Consider the following 14,317-nt stretch of genomic DNA (forward strand, 5'->3'; position numbering starts at 1 on the left):
CTCCTCTTCCAGAGTGTGATGGTACTTTATGGGTTGATGGTTCGTGCTTCAAGCTTCCGAATGGTGATACGACTGCGGCATATGCTGTTACGACTTTGCATACGATTGTTGAAGCTGCACGTATCCCACATAATTCAGCGCAAGCAGCAGAGTTGATTGCATTAACGAGAGCATGTGTGTTGGCGAAAGGAAAACGAGTGAATGTGTACACTGACAGCCAGTATACGTTTGGTGTGGTTCTTAGTTTTGGACGTTTGTGGAGAGAGCGTGGGTTCCTGACTTCGCATGGGACAAAAATCCAGCATGGCCAGGTTGGTGAATGAACTTCTTGAATCACTTACTTTGCCATTGTAAGTAGCGATTGTGAAATGCAGTGCGCATAAGAAAGTTACGGATGATGTTGGTCGCGGTAATGCGTTTGCAGATGAAGTCGCGAAAGAAACTGAGAGAAATGTGATGAGCCGAATGTATGTTGCAGGTCCGGCGAGATGGGTTCCAGATAGAAGCATGTGTGAAGATACGATAGAGAGTGTGAAATCCATCCAAGCTGAAGCTACAGAGAGAGTTGAATGAATGGAGAGAGAGTAAGGGTAGACTGGATTCGAATGGTTGTTGGATTGATTTGTCAAGGCATCAGAGATGGTTGTTGCCTAACGCGTATGTGCTTCCAGTTGTTACAATGGCTCATGGAATGGCACATATCAGCGTGCAAGGGATTTGCAAGTTGTTGGCTCCGGTTTGGCAGAATGCTGGAATTCCCAAATGTGCAGAGAATTTGGTTAAGAACTGTATGGTGTGTTTGATGTACAATCCTGGTAAGGGAATTCCAACTCCAGCTGGTCATCTTGCTCTTCCAACGTATCCGTTTGAGGCTTTGCAGCTAGATTTCATCCACATGGAGAGGTGCAACAACCTGAAGTATGTGTTAGTGGTTGTTTGCTCTTTTTCTAGATGGGTGGAAGCTTACCCTTTGAAGGACAATACTACCTTGTCCACAGCGAAAGCCCTTATCAAAGAGTTGTTCCCTAGGTATGGTTTGCCGAGAAAGATCTGGAGTGACAATGGGAGTGAATTTGTGGGTCAAGTGATGAAGAGAGTATGTGATGGGTTAGGTATTCGGAAGAAGTTCCACGATGCAAATCACCCCCAATCAGCTGGTTTAATCGAGTGCTATAACGGCACTCTAAAATTAAAATTGGCCAAAATTCAAGCGAGCTCTGGTTCACAATGGCCAGATGCTGTGCCCCTAGCTCTTTTGTCCACTAGAATGACTGTGCATTCGCAAATGGGTTTGAGTCCGTATGAAGTTGTCTTTGGCCGCCCGGCGAACATTTGGGGTGTGCCAAGGCCGACAAAATTTAGTGGGATTGAACATCCTGTGTTGCTCGATTATCTGTATGAATTGATGGCTAAATTGCGTATTTTGCATCAACAGGTTCATGACTCCCTGTCACAGGCTTCTGAAGATGCAGGACACGCCATTGAACCTGGTGCATGGGTATTCGTGAAGAATTTTCAGCAGAGCAAGAACGAGCAGCCCTGCTGGACAGGTCCCTTCCTTGTGTTGTTGTCGACACGTTCCGCAGTACGAGTGCACGGTAAAAAGAATTGGATCCACGGCGTACACTGCAAACTGGCTCCGTTGCCCTTACCGTATGACCGGTGGGTCCAAAAGGGACTTCCAGACTCTGAAACTGAAACTGTGCCACGTTTTTTGCCATTCAGCGATGCCCGCTTGATTGGAACAAACACTGAGAAAGAAAGTGACGATATTCTTCAAGAAGCTGTGCCTCCTTTGAACCGTTTGAACACTACTGAACCTGAACTTTTGTTCCGCGAACAAACATTGCCTGGCAAAGACAGTTATAATTTGCGACCGAGAGTTGTGGGACAAATAAATAAATGAAGTTTTTATGATTTTTCTGTTTGCAGGTTAACCTCTCCTCCGAGGAACTACTGATTTTTGTTTTTCGAACCGCCATCCGGGTTCAGCTGTAGGGTCGCGGTTGCCGAAGTCTTTGGAGTGCAAGCCTGAGACACTAGGTCGACTGTTCTGGTTGGCCTAAGGGAGTTGCCCTGGGCTGACAGAGGCATTCCTTAGCATAGAACACCCTACCACCGCGAGCAGCATATTAGTGAGGATGGAGTTTTTTGAGATGGAGAAACCTGTTGAGACAATAAGCTTTAAGAGCAAAATTTGCAAACTAATGACTCGTAAACAATTTTTAATATTGTGTTTATTCATGTTGCTGAGCTTAATGATATTTTTAATTGGTTATGTGACATTCTCTTTTAAAGTGACGTTCATGCCCACTACGCAACCTATACCTCCTCCTATTTCTTCTCATTCTTTTCACCCTCTGCCCGAACATGAAATAGTTAGAAGATTGGAATTTGCTAACAATTCCTTTATTCAACTTTTGCACCAACACCAGCTAGTTATGAACATGACAAATTGTTGGATTTGTGGCCTAATGCCCCATACGACCGATAAAGGTATTCCGTTCTTGGTTTTGCCTTTCAGCCTTAATGGTTCTATTTGGGCATATAGAACAATGTTCATTTATGCTCAGTGTCTATCCCCAACGTTCAGCGAAAGATAATCCGAAGAATAGTGCTCTGGCCAAGGGTATAGTCGACATGGTCAAAGGAACTAGTTTGTATGAGACTATTCCGAAAGATGAGAGACTACCATATATTGGTTGGAACGTTACTGGATACAGAGTTAGTCTGAGTGTTAACCAGCGAGCAAAAAGTTCTCCACCGATTTGGATAGTGCCCCATCAGGGTCGCTATTGTCTGCAGGGTAATGGCAAGAATCCGAGAGCTCAGTTAGGGAAGAGTGTTTGCACTGAGACTTATGTATTTGCGTCGCAGACTTCCCCAGCATTCCTAGCAGCTAAGGGTACCTATTTCATCTGTTACAACAAAGCGTACACATGGTTGCCCCCTGACGTTTCGGGCACATGTTTTGTTTCTTTCCTGTTGCCTCCCACTTTTTCAGCTGCGGCAGATTACCATAAAACGAGAGTTGCTAGAGGTGTCTTCAGCAAGGAAGATACCACAGGGCAAGAGTTGGAAGATTTCTTTAGGGGTTTTCTGCCGTTCTGGGGACCTATGGCTAACAGCAGGAACATTCGCCAGTTGACGAGACTGGTTGAGTCCACCGTAGTCAAAACTGCCGGTGCCCTTAGTAACTTGACTGCTGAGCTCCAGTCGGATCGACTTATGACACTTCAGAATAGAGTTGCTCTTGATGTCATACTAGCAGATAGAGGTGGAGTGTGTAAACTGATTCAATCTAGCTGCTGGGTTTTCATTCCAGACAACGCTCCGACAGTCTTCCAGCCATTTCCAAGCTACATAAGATCTCTGGGGATTGATATCCACATGGGGATGGAAGATTCAGATGGTCATTGGGATGATCTTAGCTATCCTTTTCCTGTTCTGTCTCTGTGTACAGTGTGCTCCTGCTATTTGTGGCCTCTGTGCTACTTCGTGTGCGAGGAGACCTGTCCAGAGAGAGGTACTAAGTACTAGGATGATGCTACAGCAACATATCAATGATCTGATGAATATAGACCTAGATTCAGACTAATATGGGTTTGAGTTTATTGCCTATGTAAGGGCAAAAGGAGGGTCTGTGGTTCCGTAGTTTGAGGGTCTGTGGTTAGGTGGTTCCGAACCCGTTCAATGAAGGTCGTCGGATATAGACTATTTTGGTGTCAGCGGACCGCAAATGACGAGTGCGGTGTGTACGAGTGTTTTCGTCTTAATTGATCAATGAGAACACTACGTATTCAGGGATTTCGTTTGAACCCTCGGGTTCCATTTTGTGTGCGGCAGCCATTTTGTGTGGTTGCCCTCACATAGGCCGATGACTGCGGCCGAACGAGTCCCTGGGACACGTACACCTTAGCTGACTCTTGTGTGACCTGAACGAACTGACTCCCTTGCCCAAGGCTGACCTCGCTGAGCCAGTTCCTTGTTAAACAGCTGGTCAGATAAAGATCAAAGAGCAGGACATTGCTTAGTTTATGGTACACTGCACCCACCCTTCTATCTTGCTTCCAATCTGTTTCTGTTCCTTCCTTTATGGCATAATCACTGACTTGGGTTGAGGTCTTTATTATGGGTTTGTCCGGCCTAATCGAACAGGATATTGGAATGTGCTTGGTCATTTCTGGTGGGCTGGACAACGGAAAGTGGGATTGTCTTCATGCGCTATTTTTGAAATGTCATGTCCCCATTGGTCAGTTTGTACGTAATTGATGCTAGCCTGGAATGTGATTTTTGGCATAAAAGACCATGCTCCGCTCATTGAATTTGTGCAGTCTCTAGCAAACCACCCGTGTGTGCTTCGTAGACCTCTGTTCCTGGTTGCAGCCAATAAACTTTGGTCTTTGACGTCATCAAGAAGTGTCCCGTGTCTCTGTTTGCCGAGGCAGGGGAACTCAAAGACATCGGGCGTTATCCCTGGCGCCGCTGGGTTCTAAAACCCGGTTCTTCAGTGTGCTGGTCAGGGCCCCTCTGGGAGCAGCCCACAGCTGTGTGTGTGTGTGTGTGTGTGCACAACGAGTGGAGCCTACAGAGGGGTCTGAAGTGTGTGCCACCCAGGAGGTCTCAGGAGTGTGCTGGTCAGGGCCCCCCTGGGAGCAGCCCACAGGTGTGTGTGTGTGTGTGTGTGTGTGTGTGTGCGTGTGTGTGTGTGTGTGTGTGCACAATGAGTGGAGCCTACAGAGGGGTCTGAAGTGTGTGCCACCCAGGAGGTCTCAGGGGTGTGCTGGTCAGGGCCCCCCCTGTGAGTGCCCCACACCTGCGTATGCTCCATGAGTTGAGCTTTCAGACGGATCTGAAGTGTGCGCCCCCAGGAGCTCTCAGGTGAGGGTGGTCTCAGGTGTGAGCGGGCCTAGGGCCCGAGCCCCCCTGTTAGAACCCCACACATGTGTGTCCACCACAAGTGGGGCCTACAGAGATGACATCTCTAAGTGCATCTTGCTGACCTCCGTGACCAGCAGCATCTGAACCTTCTCAGCACAGACCACAGTGAATTGTGCACTGTCGGAAGGGCCTCTGTTGGACGTGGTTAGCCCCCACTTTTTGCCTGGCAATGATCCAACCTCGCCTGGAAGTGCATAGGGGCCCTGCCAACCAGGTCCCCATGCCAGAGCTCTTCCCATAAACTGTACCTCTAATTTCTCAATTGGCACAAGTTCAGTGGCCCCTGTACGTCCTTAGTAAGAGGTAACCCTGGTACCTAGGGCATTGGCACTGAAGACGGACCCCAAGGGTAGCAGCGTGAATTGTGCCACCCTCGGGTCCCCTCACCAAGGCCATGCATGCTGCATGCCTTGGTGCAGACAAAACTGAGGAGTCGACATGGCACACATGTGTGCCATGTCCACAGACACTGCAAGGGACATAGGACTATAAGGCCTGCTATAGGAATGTCTTACCTAAGGCAGGGTGCACTATATGTCCTGTGAGGACGTCTGCAAGAGCAGACATGCCCCTCCCGTACCCATGTTGATTCTTGGATATTGTAAGTGCACAGGGAAGCCATAGAGAGTACACAGGCTCGACAGCCGTCATTACGAGTTCCCCAGCACCATAATCGCTTCACTGTGTTATGGGATGTTTGGTACCAAACATCTCGTCTTCGTAAACCTGCACTGATTCCAGTGTAAGATTTAATAATAATTGCACACAGAGAACCCTTAGAGGGGTCCCCTGAAACCTACGAACCGTTAGTGTGGCCACCGACTGGCCTACGCCAGGCTGTCACCATCAGACAGTGTTCTGACCTATGGGGTGAGCGCTTCAATGGTCAGAGGTCGAGGACAATGCCTGGCCCGGGCGGAGGTGCTCACAGCTACCCCCAGTCAGGATGAGCCACCTGTGGCGGGAAGCTTCAAAGGCCCTGTACCATTGAAACGCGGCCCCTGCCTCTGCTGATAGAAGGAGCAGCCCCCACCCTCCTGTCCTCACCCCTTTCAGTGGGAAGACAGCCAAGAAAAAGAAGAAAGAATAGGGGTGTGACCCCCTTTAACAACTCCACCCTCAGGTGCTGGCGACGAGGGGAAGCACACTTCAGAGCCCACCATCTTGAAGATGGTGAGACTTATACAATCAGGGCTAGGGCTATGCCCCCCTCCCACAGGGAGTGGGTATAATAAAGGGTGTAGACGCCCCAGGTAAGGAGCCCATTGGACACAACCTGTCACTCCCTCATAAACACCCCTAAATGTAGTAATTCGGTGGCATCCCCGGACCCTGAACCGTAGGAGCCACAAACACAAGAAGACAGACGAACAAACACTGTTGGACCAATCACTGAAGATCTTGTGGATGACAATGGCGTCCTCCTGCCGGCCTGACGTCACAGACCTCGACAATCGACATCCTCCAACTCGTCTCATCGACGTGTGGCCTCCATAAACTCCGGAGGGTCACCAGCACTTCACTAATCGCTATTGAACTCCCTTGAGATAGGGGAGCCATCTCCCCGGAGGTACAGGCGCCAAGGAAAGCGAAGTCCGGCTCAGCGTCGCCCCGCTACCGAGAACTTTGCTCTTTCCTTCCATAGGAAACGTATTGTACGTAATTGCGCACAACTGTGAATATTTTATTTACTGTGATTTTACTATAATGAGAAAAGTATTTACCTTGTACTCAAAGTTCTTGGCCTAAATATTTATATTAAAAAGTGATTTTTTTACTAATTTTGTTCCAACTTCGTTCCTTGAGTGCATCATTTATTACCTTGGTTTGTGTAACAGATGCTTAGCACTGGCCTCCTGCCCTAACCGCCCGCCCACACGACCACAAAATAAAGCGTAAGGATTATCTACATTTGCCTCTGTCAACCAATAAGGGTCTCCCCGACCTCTCTGCACAGTGAACCCCACTGTGGTGCACAATACAGAAAGGTGGGTTTCCTACAATCACCATATTGACTACAATAAGCAGAGAGATCCGAATGTGCACCATACCGACCCCAGTGAGAGGCCACATCTGAATGTGCACCATACAGACCCCAGTCAGAGGCCACATCTGAATGTGCACCATACAGACCCCAGTCAGAGGCCACATCTGAATGTGCACCGTACAGACCCCAGTGAGAGGCCACATCTAAATGTGCACCATACAGACCCCAGTGAGAGGCCACAACTGAATGTGCACCATACAGAGGGGCAAGATGGCCGCTGTGCTGTTGTGCTGAGAGGTCGCATCTAATTCCCTCTCCCACAATGAGCTGATACATCGTGGAAAAACGCTGTGCTACACGGAGAAATACCTCTAATGGAGTTTGGGCGCTGGTGGCTTGCAGAAGCAACTTTAAAGAAGAAAACATTGCGAGTTGGACAGGCTTGGGTCCGAGTGAAAGAAGCGTTATTGAAGCTTTTTTCTGGACACTATATGGCTCCTAAAATACCTGTTCGTGCTCCCAACCAGGAGAAGGTGAGCGAGAGGAGTAAAAAGCTGCCAGATATTTCGGCAACAATGAAGACAGTAACAGCCATTAGCGCAAAATCGGATACCCCAGCAGGAAAGAACACCGGCGCGATTAAAAAAGTATTTCCTCCCTCCCCCCCCCCCGGAGAAAGCTAAGAAAGCAGAGCTACGAAAACAGAGTTTGATCTCCAAACTCAACAATCAAGGAGAGGCGCGCTACGCTAGTAAAAGCAATCCAGCAAAGGGAGACGAGCAGAAGTCACGAGAGCCGGGTATGCGGCAGCCTACCATGACGGAGATCTTGACAGTGACAGTGAAACTCCCTGATGCGGTAGCAGCAGTAATGCCAAAATGCGGAGATGCTGTGATGCCAGTCTCCGCTCGCATAGCAGACGCTGACACTCCGGTTGCAGGAAACGTCCTCGAGGACGCAGCAGACGGCGGAGACTCTGTGAGGGCGGTTGCTAGGCAACCGAGAGAGCCGACGCCGAGAGTAAGCCAGATCGTGGAAGCAACGCAGGCAGGCGGCGGTGTACTTGCCGAAGCGGCGCTGGAAAGCAGTGAAGGTGAAGGTAAAGGGGAGCGCGGAGGGGAGGAGAATAATGGCACAAGGAACACGGGAGGCACAACAGGAGGTACCACAGCCGATATGCTCGGAGCCCTAATGTTGGTGGAGGAAGAAATAAACGCCTAAAAGAAAAAGCCTGGCTCATGGGGAAGCCATGAGAGTTTAGTGAATGAGAACCCTATAGGAGAGTTAAACAGTAACAAACACCTTCAGGGGGGCGGTGATTGCACTTCTCCAGAAGGGGAAGGCGAATTCTATTCAGTTAATGAAGATTCAGGTTCAACATTATCGTCAGAAACTAGCGCAGAAGAGGACGAACAGGAAGACACTGAATCAGGTATAAGCGCGTCAGAGAAAGAGTCCACAAGGAAAAAAAAAAGACATTCTAAACTGGAGAAACAACTTCTCTGGGACTACTCAGCAACCTCACAAGTATATCAGGAGGAGGATGTACATGAAAGCACGGCGGAGGGAGCAGCAGCTGCTGGCGGTATCCCCGCACAACAGGACCCTTTTCATACCCTGTTCTTGACTCTTAAACAAATGCAAAGCGAAGCAAGGGCAGAGAGCCGCAGGGCGAAGCAGGCATCAAAGAAAATCCAAAACAGTTTAAGGAAGGTTAATAAACTGTATGATGAACTGGTGGACCGAGTCACAGAGGTCGAGGAACGCACTGGCAAGCTGGAAGATGATGTTGGGAGATGGCAGTCATTCAAGACAGAGCAGGAAAAAATGGCAGAGGATATGCGTTGGAAGATGGAGGACTTTGAAAATAGGCAGAGGAGGAACAACGTTCGCTTGCTGGGTGTGGAAGAAGGGGCAGAAGGGCAGGACGTCAGGCAATACGTGATAAAGTTGCTGAAGGGTGCCTTTCCAGAATCCCAGTGGCAGTGGGAAACAGAAATACAGAGGGCACATAGGTTCCCATTTACAGTAAAAAAAGCCGGGGGGGCAGGAGGAGGAGGGAGGGATGGCCAGAAAAACCATCCCAGGGCAATATTAGTGTATATTGGGAACTTCCTGCTCAGAGAAGAGATTCTGAGTAAGGCAAAGCCAGAGAGTAGGAGGACTTTTGAAGATATCACCTTTTTTGCTAGGCCTGACTTCTGCCATTTCACTGTAGAGAGGAGGTGGAAGTTAAGGCAGTTGATCGCTCCATTCCAAGCTCTCGGTATGGAAGCATATTTACTTTACCCAGCCAGACTCAAAGTAATTGTGAGAGGGAAAACTTGGATGTTTAACTCTGAGATTAAAGCTGAGCTCTTCTTAGAAGAAATGAGGAGGCAGAAGGGAGGTTAAAAGGTATAGATATTTATATATGGCTATACATGTTTCTGGATAAGAGTGAGGGTGATTTAAGGGGAGCACAGCAAAATTAACTGAAGTGAGTGGGGGAGGGAAGCGACTTGCACAACAACAAAGGCGGGCACACATAGGTCAGTTGACCTATTTGCCTGTAAAAGGGAGGGGGGGGGCAGAGCAGGGGTGGAGAGGGAGGGAAGGGGAGGGTGAGGGGGGGTGGAACGACAACATTTTTTCTTTAAGATATGGCACAATGTTATGTATTCAAGAACTAGTGAAAGTATGCAGTCTGGTTTGATGATGATAAATAATGTTTATCTTGTGTGGTACCTGTCAAAGTTAGCACAATGGCATGTAGGATAGTATCACTCAATGTATGTGGTTTAAATGAGCCTAATAAGAGAATGAGAGTTGCAGCGTATTTAAAATCCTTGCGATTAGATTTGATATGTCTGCAAGAAACCCATATAGAGTCAAGTAGGCCATACCTTTTAGAGCAATTAGGATTTGATTTGTTGGCAAGATCTAGACAAGAGACTAGGACTAGAGGAGTAGCAATCCTGGGTAGACAAAGGGATGTCGTGGTAGGGAAGAAGAAGGAAGACAAATGGGGTAGATGGGTTATCTTAGAAATCTGTTTTAAAGGGCAGAAATTAACGCTAGTCACTATCTATGGATCAACAGAAGATGACCCTGACGTATTCCAGTTTCTTGATGCGGAGTTAGCCCAGTGGAATGAACCCATAGTATGTTGTGGAGATTTTAATATACACGATTTAGAGAGCTCATTTACACAAGAAAATGCGACTTATAGAGGTAGGAAAAGGAAAGTATTTAGGGCTCTGGTAGATATGGTCACACATAATGCTCTGGTAGATCCTTGGGTAAAGCTACATCCTCACCTTGATGGTTGTACTTTCTTTTCTGCCCCTCATAAAGTAATGGTTAGGCTTGACTACTTTCTGATAACGAATTGTTTACTAACCGAGTCGCAGGTGGAGAAGTTACCTAGGGTAATCTCAGACCATAGCCCGGTGATCCTTACTATTAAAATCAACCAAATACCAAGAATTCCTGCACAATGGACTTTTGAGAGAGGCCTCTTAAAGGATCCTGCATATAGGGAGCATATGGTAGTTTGGATCAAATGGTTTTGGGATATAAATAGGGGGACAGCAGCCCCAGGGGTGGTCTGGGATACATTCAAGGCAGGAGTAAGGGGTGAAACAATTAGTTTTGCAACGGGGAGACAAAAAAGAGAAAGGGAAAAGAGAGAAGAGATAGGACAGAGGTTGTTAAGAGAGGAAGGGAACTTAAGCAGGGCTATAAGACACAACCTACCCTTAGAGGATTGTCTGCTTAAGATCATAGCGCTAAAAGCTGAAGCAGTGGAAGGTTTTGCGAGGCAGGCGGCAGATAACTTCTTAACAAAAAAGGAAAAAATATACGAACTTAGTGAGAAGGTGGGGCGGGTGTTGGCAATTAGAACTAGGCAGAGAGCAGCTGAAGCGGGAGTAAAGGAAGTAAGAGACGCGCAGGGGAACATGGTCATGGAGACTAACCTAGTAAGAGAAGTCTTTAGAAAATTCTATGCGGATTTATATACTCCAGAAGATCCAACGAATCTAGAAGAGATTGATAAATATTTGAGGAATATTCCCCCACCAACAATGTCAGAAGAAGACAGGGAGATATTAGATGGACCATTGCAGCTTGAAGAGCTAGAGGAAGCTCTTGGAAGTTTACCGGCAGGGAAAGCAGCAGGACCAGATCAGATTCCACTTGAATTTTATCAAATATTTAAAAAAGAGCTTTTGGTAGACATGTTCATGATAATGCAGCAAGCACAGGTAGGGGAACCCAGCCCGGAGACGTGGGGAGGGGCTAACATAATAGTTATTTTGAAAAAGGGGAAGCCACCAGAAACACCAGAGTCATATAGGCCAATCACATTAATGAACTCGGATGTTAAAATTTACTCTAAAATCTTAGCAAAAAGGCTGGCTGGGATAATCGAGCAGCTTGTAACCCCTATCCAGCATGGATTCATTCCTGGGAAAGGGACCACGCAACATGTAAGGACTGTGATCACGATGTTGGACTCTGCGGATATCCTAGGAGACCCTGTCGCAGCACTATTTCTGGATGCCGAGAAGGCATTCGATAGGGTCTCCTGGGATTATCTGTGGCAGGTTATGAGGTGGTGTGGATTGGGGGAACCTTTTATAAAAGCCATACGGGTACTGTATAATGCACCAACAGCAAGTATAAGAGTGAATGGAGGGCTTTCTGATAAAGTAAAAATTGCTAGGGGGACTAGGCAGGGATGTCCCTCCTCTCCCCTGCTGTTTGCGCTATATTTGGAACCACTATTGCGAAGGCTTGAAGCTAATCAAAAGATACCACCAATGAGGATTAATAACTGTGTGGTGAAGACCTTAGCCTACGCAGACGATGTTGCAATTTTAACGCCTAATCCGACCTTAGCTATAAAAGAGGTGGAGATAGAGGCTCAGAGGTTTGGAAAGATGTCAGGGTATAGCCTAAATAGACTAAAAACGCAGATAATCAAAAATAGATATACTGTATGTACTGATGATAGGGTGGTCAACTCAGCAGTGTACTTAGGGGTGCTGTTAACGACAAGTTTGGATAACATAGTATAGCAGAATTTGGCACCTCTAATTGATAAAGTCAAAAAAGACTTAGAAAGGATGAATAATTTGCACCTTTCCCTTATGGGCTGTACGAATATAATTAAAATGTTAATTTTACCTAAATTTTTATATTTCTTTCGGTCTATTCCTTTAGTATTTGAGGCTAGATGGTTCAATTTGTTAGAGAAGGTACTTAATAGATTTATTTGGGAACACAGGAAAACTAGACGGGCCTATAGATATATGACCCTCCCAAGAGAAAGAGGTGGCTGGGGGGCACCTGATTTTAGGTTATATCAAATGGCGGCAGCACTTCAGTATATGCAGGGGTTAATTGGGGGCGGAGGAAGTGATAGCAGTGTTACGACTATGTCAACAGAAGTTTACTCTATAGTATTAGGGGCAGAGGCAGAAAATAATTTTTTAAATAGAATTGAGTTTGGTTACCACAAAAGGACTAGATTTAAGACTGTAGTGGCAGCAGGTAGGGTATGGATTGCATTCCTAAAAAAAATGGGGCTGGGAAGATATAACAGATACATCAGGCTTTATAAAAACAGATCTTTCCCGGCGGAAGTATTTGCAGATTCAATAATGCTGAGTTGGTACCAAAAAGGGATAGGGCAGATTGGGGACTTAATGGATGGGGAGGCGTTAGTTCAGTTTACAGATCTTATCCTCAAGTATGGGATTGAGAGGAAGGACTTTTTTAAATACTTACAGGTAAGGAGCTTCCTCTGTCGTAAGCAAGGTGGTAGTGCGGGATTTAGTAGTAATGAAGTATTGGAGAAAATAAAAATGGGGAGGGACTGCACAATTAGATCTATTTATGCATGTCTAGCAAAAAGTAAAATTGATGATCTAGAGAAAGTTAGCAACAAATGGATTGAAAAATTGGGTGGGGAGATTGGAAATTTTCAAGAATCCCTGGACATGGGATGTAATGTTCTGTGCTCAGGTCCCATGCAATCGCAGCATTATAAGACTCTATTCTCGCTGTACCATACTCCCGCCAGGATAGCTAAATGGGGAGGCACCACTGGCACCACCTGTCCACAATGTAATGCAGGGGATGCAGATATTATCCATATGTTTGCTACCTGCCCTCAGCTCTATTCCCTGATTAAAAATATGGAAGATTTTCTTAGTAATACTCTTGACATACGAACTAAATTGACACCTATGATGATACTGTTTGGGAGAGATAATCAAGTTGGTTCTGATCAGAAGGAATTCATGTTTATGGCTACTGCAGTTATGAGATTAACAATAGCAAGAGTTTGGCTAGACAAGGTACCCCCAGGAATGCATGTATGGCTGGCAAATTTACTAGCTAGTTATAACCTTGAGAAAGCTATTTATGCACGCAAGGGGAAAAGGGGAAGGAGACTTGGGCTCAAAATTTGGGAACCAATAGCCAAATGGAAAGAAAGGATGGCAATATAAGATATTGTAACAGAATATGAAATTTTGAATTTTAAATTATATGGCAGGATATCTCTATATTGTTTATATTGTTTATACGGTTTAAAACTTTAAACCAGCGAAATTTGAAATTATTGATGTATAAAATATACAAATGTATGATGTGAAATACAATGTGCATATTAAGAAAAAGGAAAAATAAAAATTATATTAAAAAAAAAAAATGAATGTGCACCATACAGACCCCAGTGAGAGGCCACAACTGAATGTGCACCATACAGACCCCAGTGAGAGGCAACATCTGAATGTGCACCATACAGACCCCAGTGAGAGGCCACAACTGAATGTGCACCATACAGACCCCAGTGAGAGGCCACATCTGAATGTGCACCATACAGACCCCAGTCAGAGGCCACATCTGAATGTGCACCGTACAGACCCCAGTGAGAGGCCACATCTGAATGTGCACCATACAGACCCCAGTCAGAGGCCACATCTGAATGTGCACCGTACAGACCCCAGTGAGAGGCCACATCTAAATGTGCACCATACAGACCCCAGTGAGAGGCCACAACTGAATGTGCACCATACAGACCCCAGTGAGAGGCCACAACTGAATGTGCACCATACAGACCCCAGTGAGAGGCCACAACTGAATGTGCACCATACAGACCCCAGTGAGAGGCAACATCTGAATGTGCACCATACAGACCCCAGTGAGAGGCAACATCTGAATGTGCACCGTACAGACCCCAGTAGGCCACATCTGAATGTGCACCATACAAACCCCAGTGAGAGGCCACATCTGTATGTGCACCACACAGACCCCAGTGAGAGGCCACATCTGAATGTGCACCACACAAACCCCAGTGAGAGGCCACATCAAAGGACTACTGCCACATCCTAATAG

At 46.6% G+C, this 14,317-nt stretch overlaps 1 protein-coding gene across 1 annotated transcript in view; it reads right to left on the minus strand.

The window, feature by feature from the left end:
- LOC147729472 (unconventional myosin-X-like) overlaps window positions 1–14,317 on the minus strand; it is a 763,954-nt gene that overhangs the window by 516,843 nt on the left and 232,794 nt on the right. The window lies entirely within an intron of this gene.

This window comes from Lissotriton vulgaris, chromosome 2_1 (assembly GCF_964263255.1).
Source record: "Lissotriton vulgaris chromosome 2_1, aLisVul1.2, whole genome shotgun sequence".
NCBI classification, from domain to species: Eukaryota; Metazoa; Chordata; class Amphibia; order Caudata; family Salamandridae; genus Lissotriton; species Lissotriton vulgaris.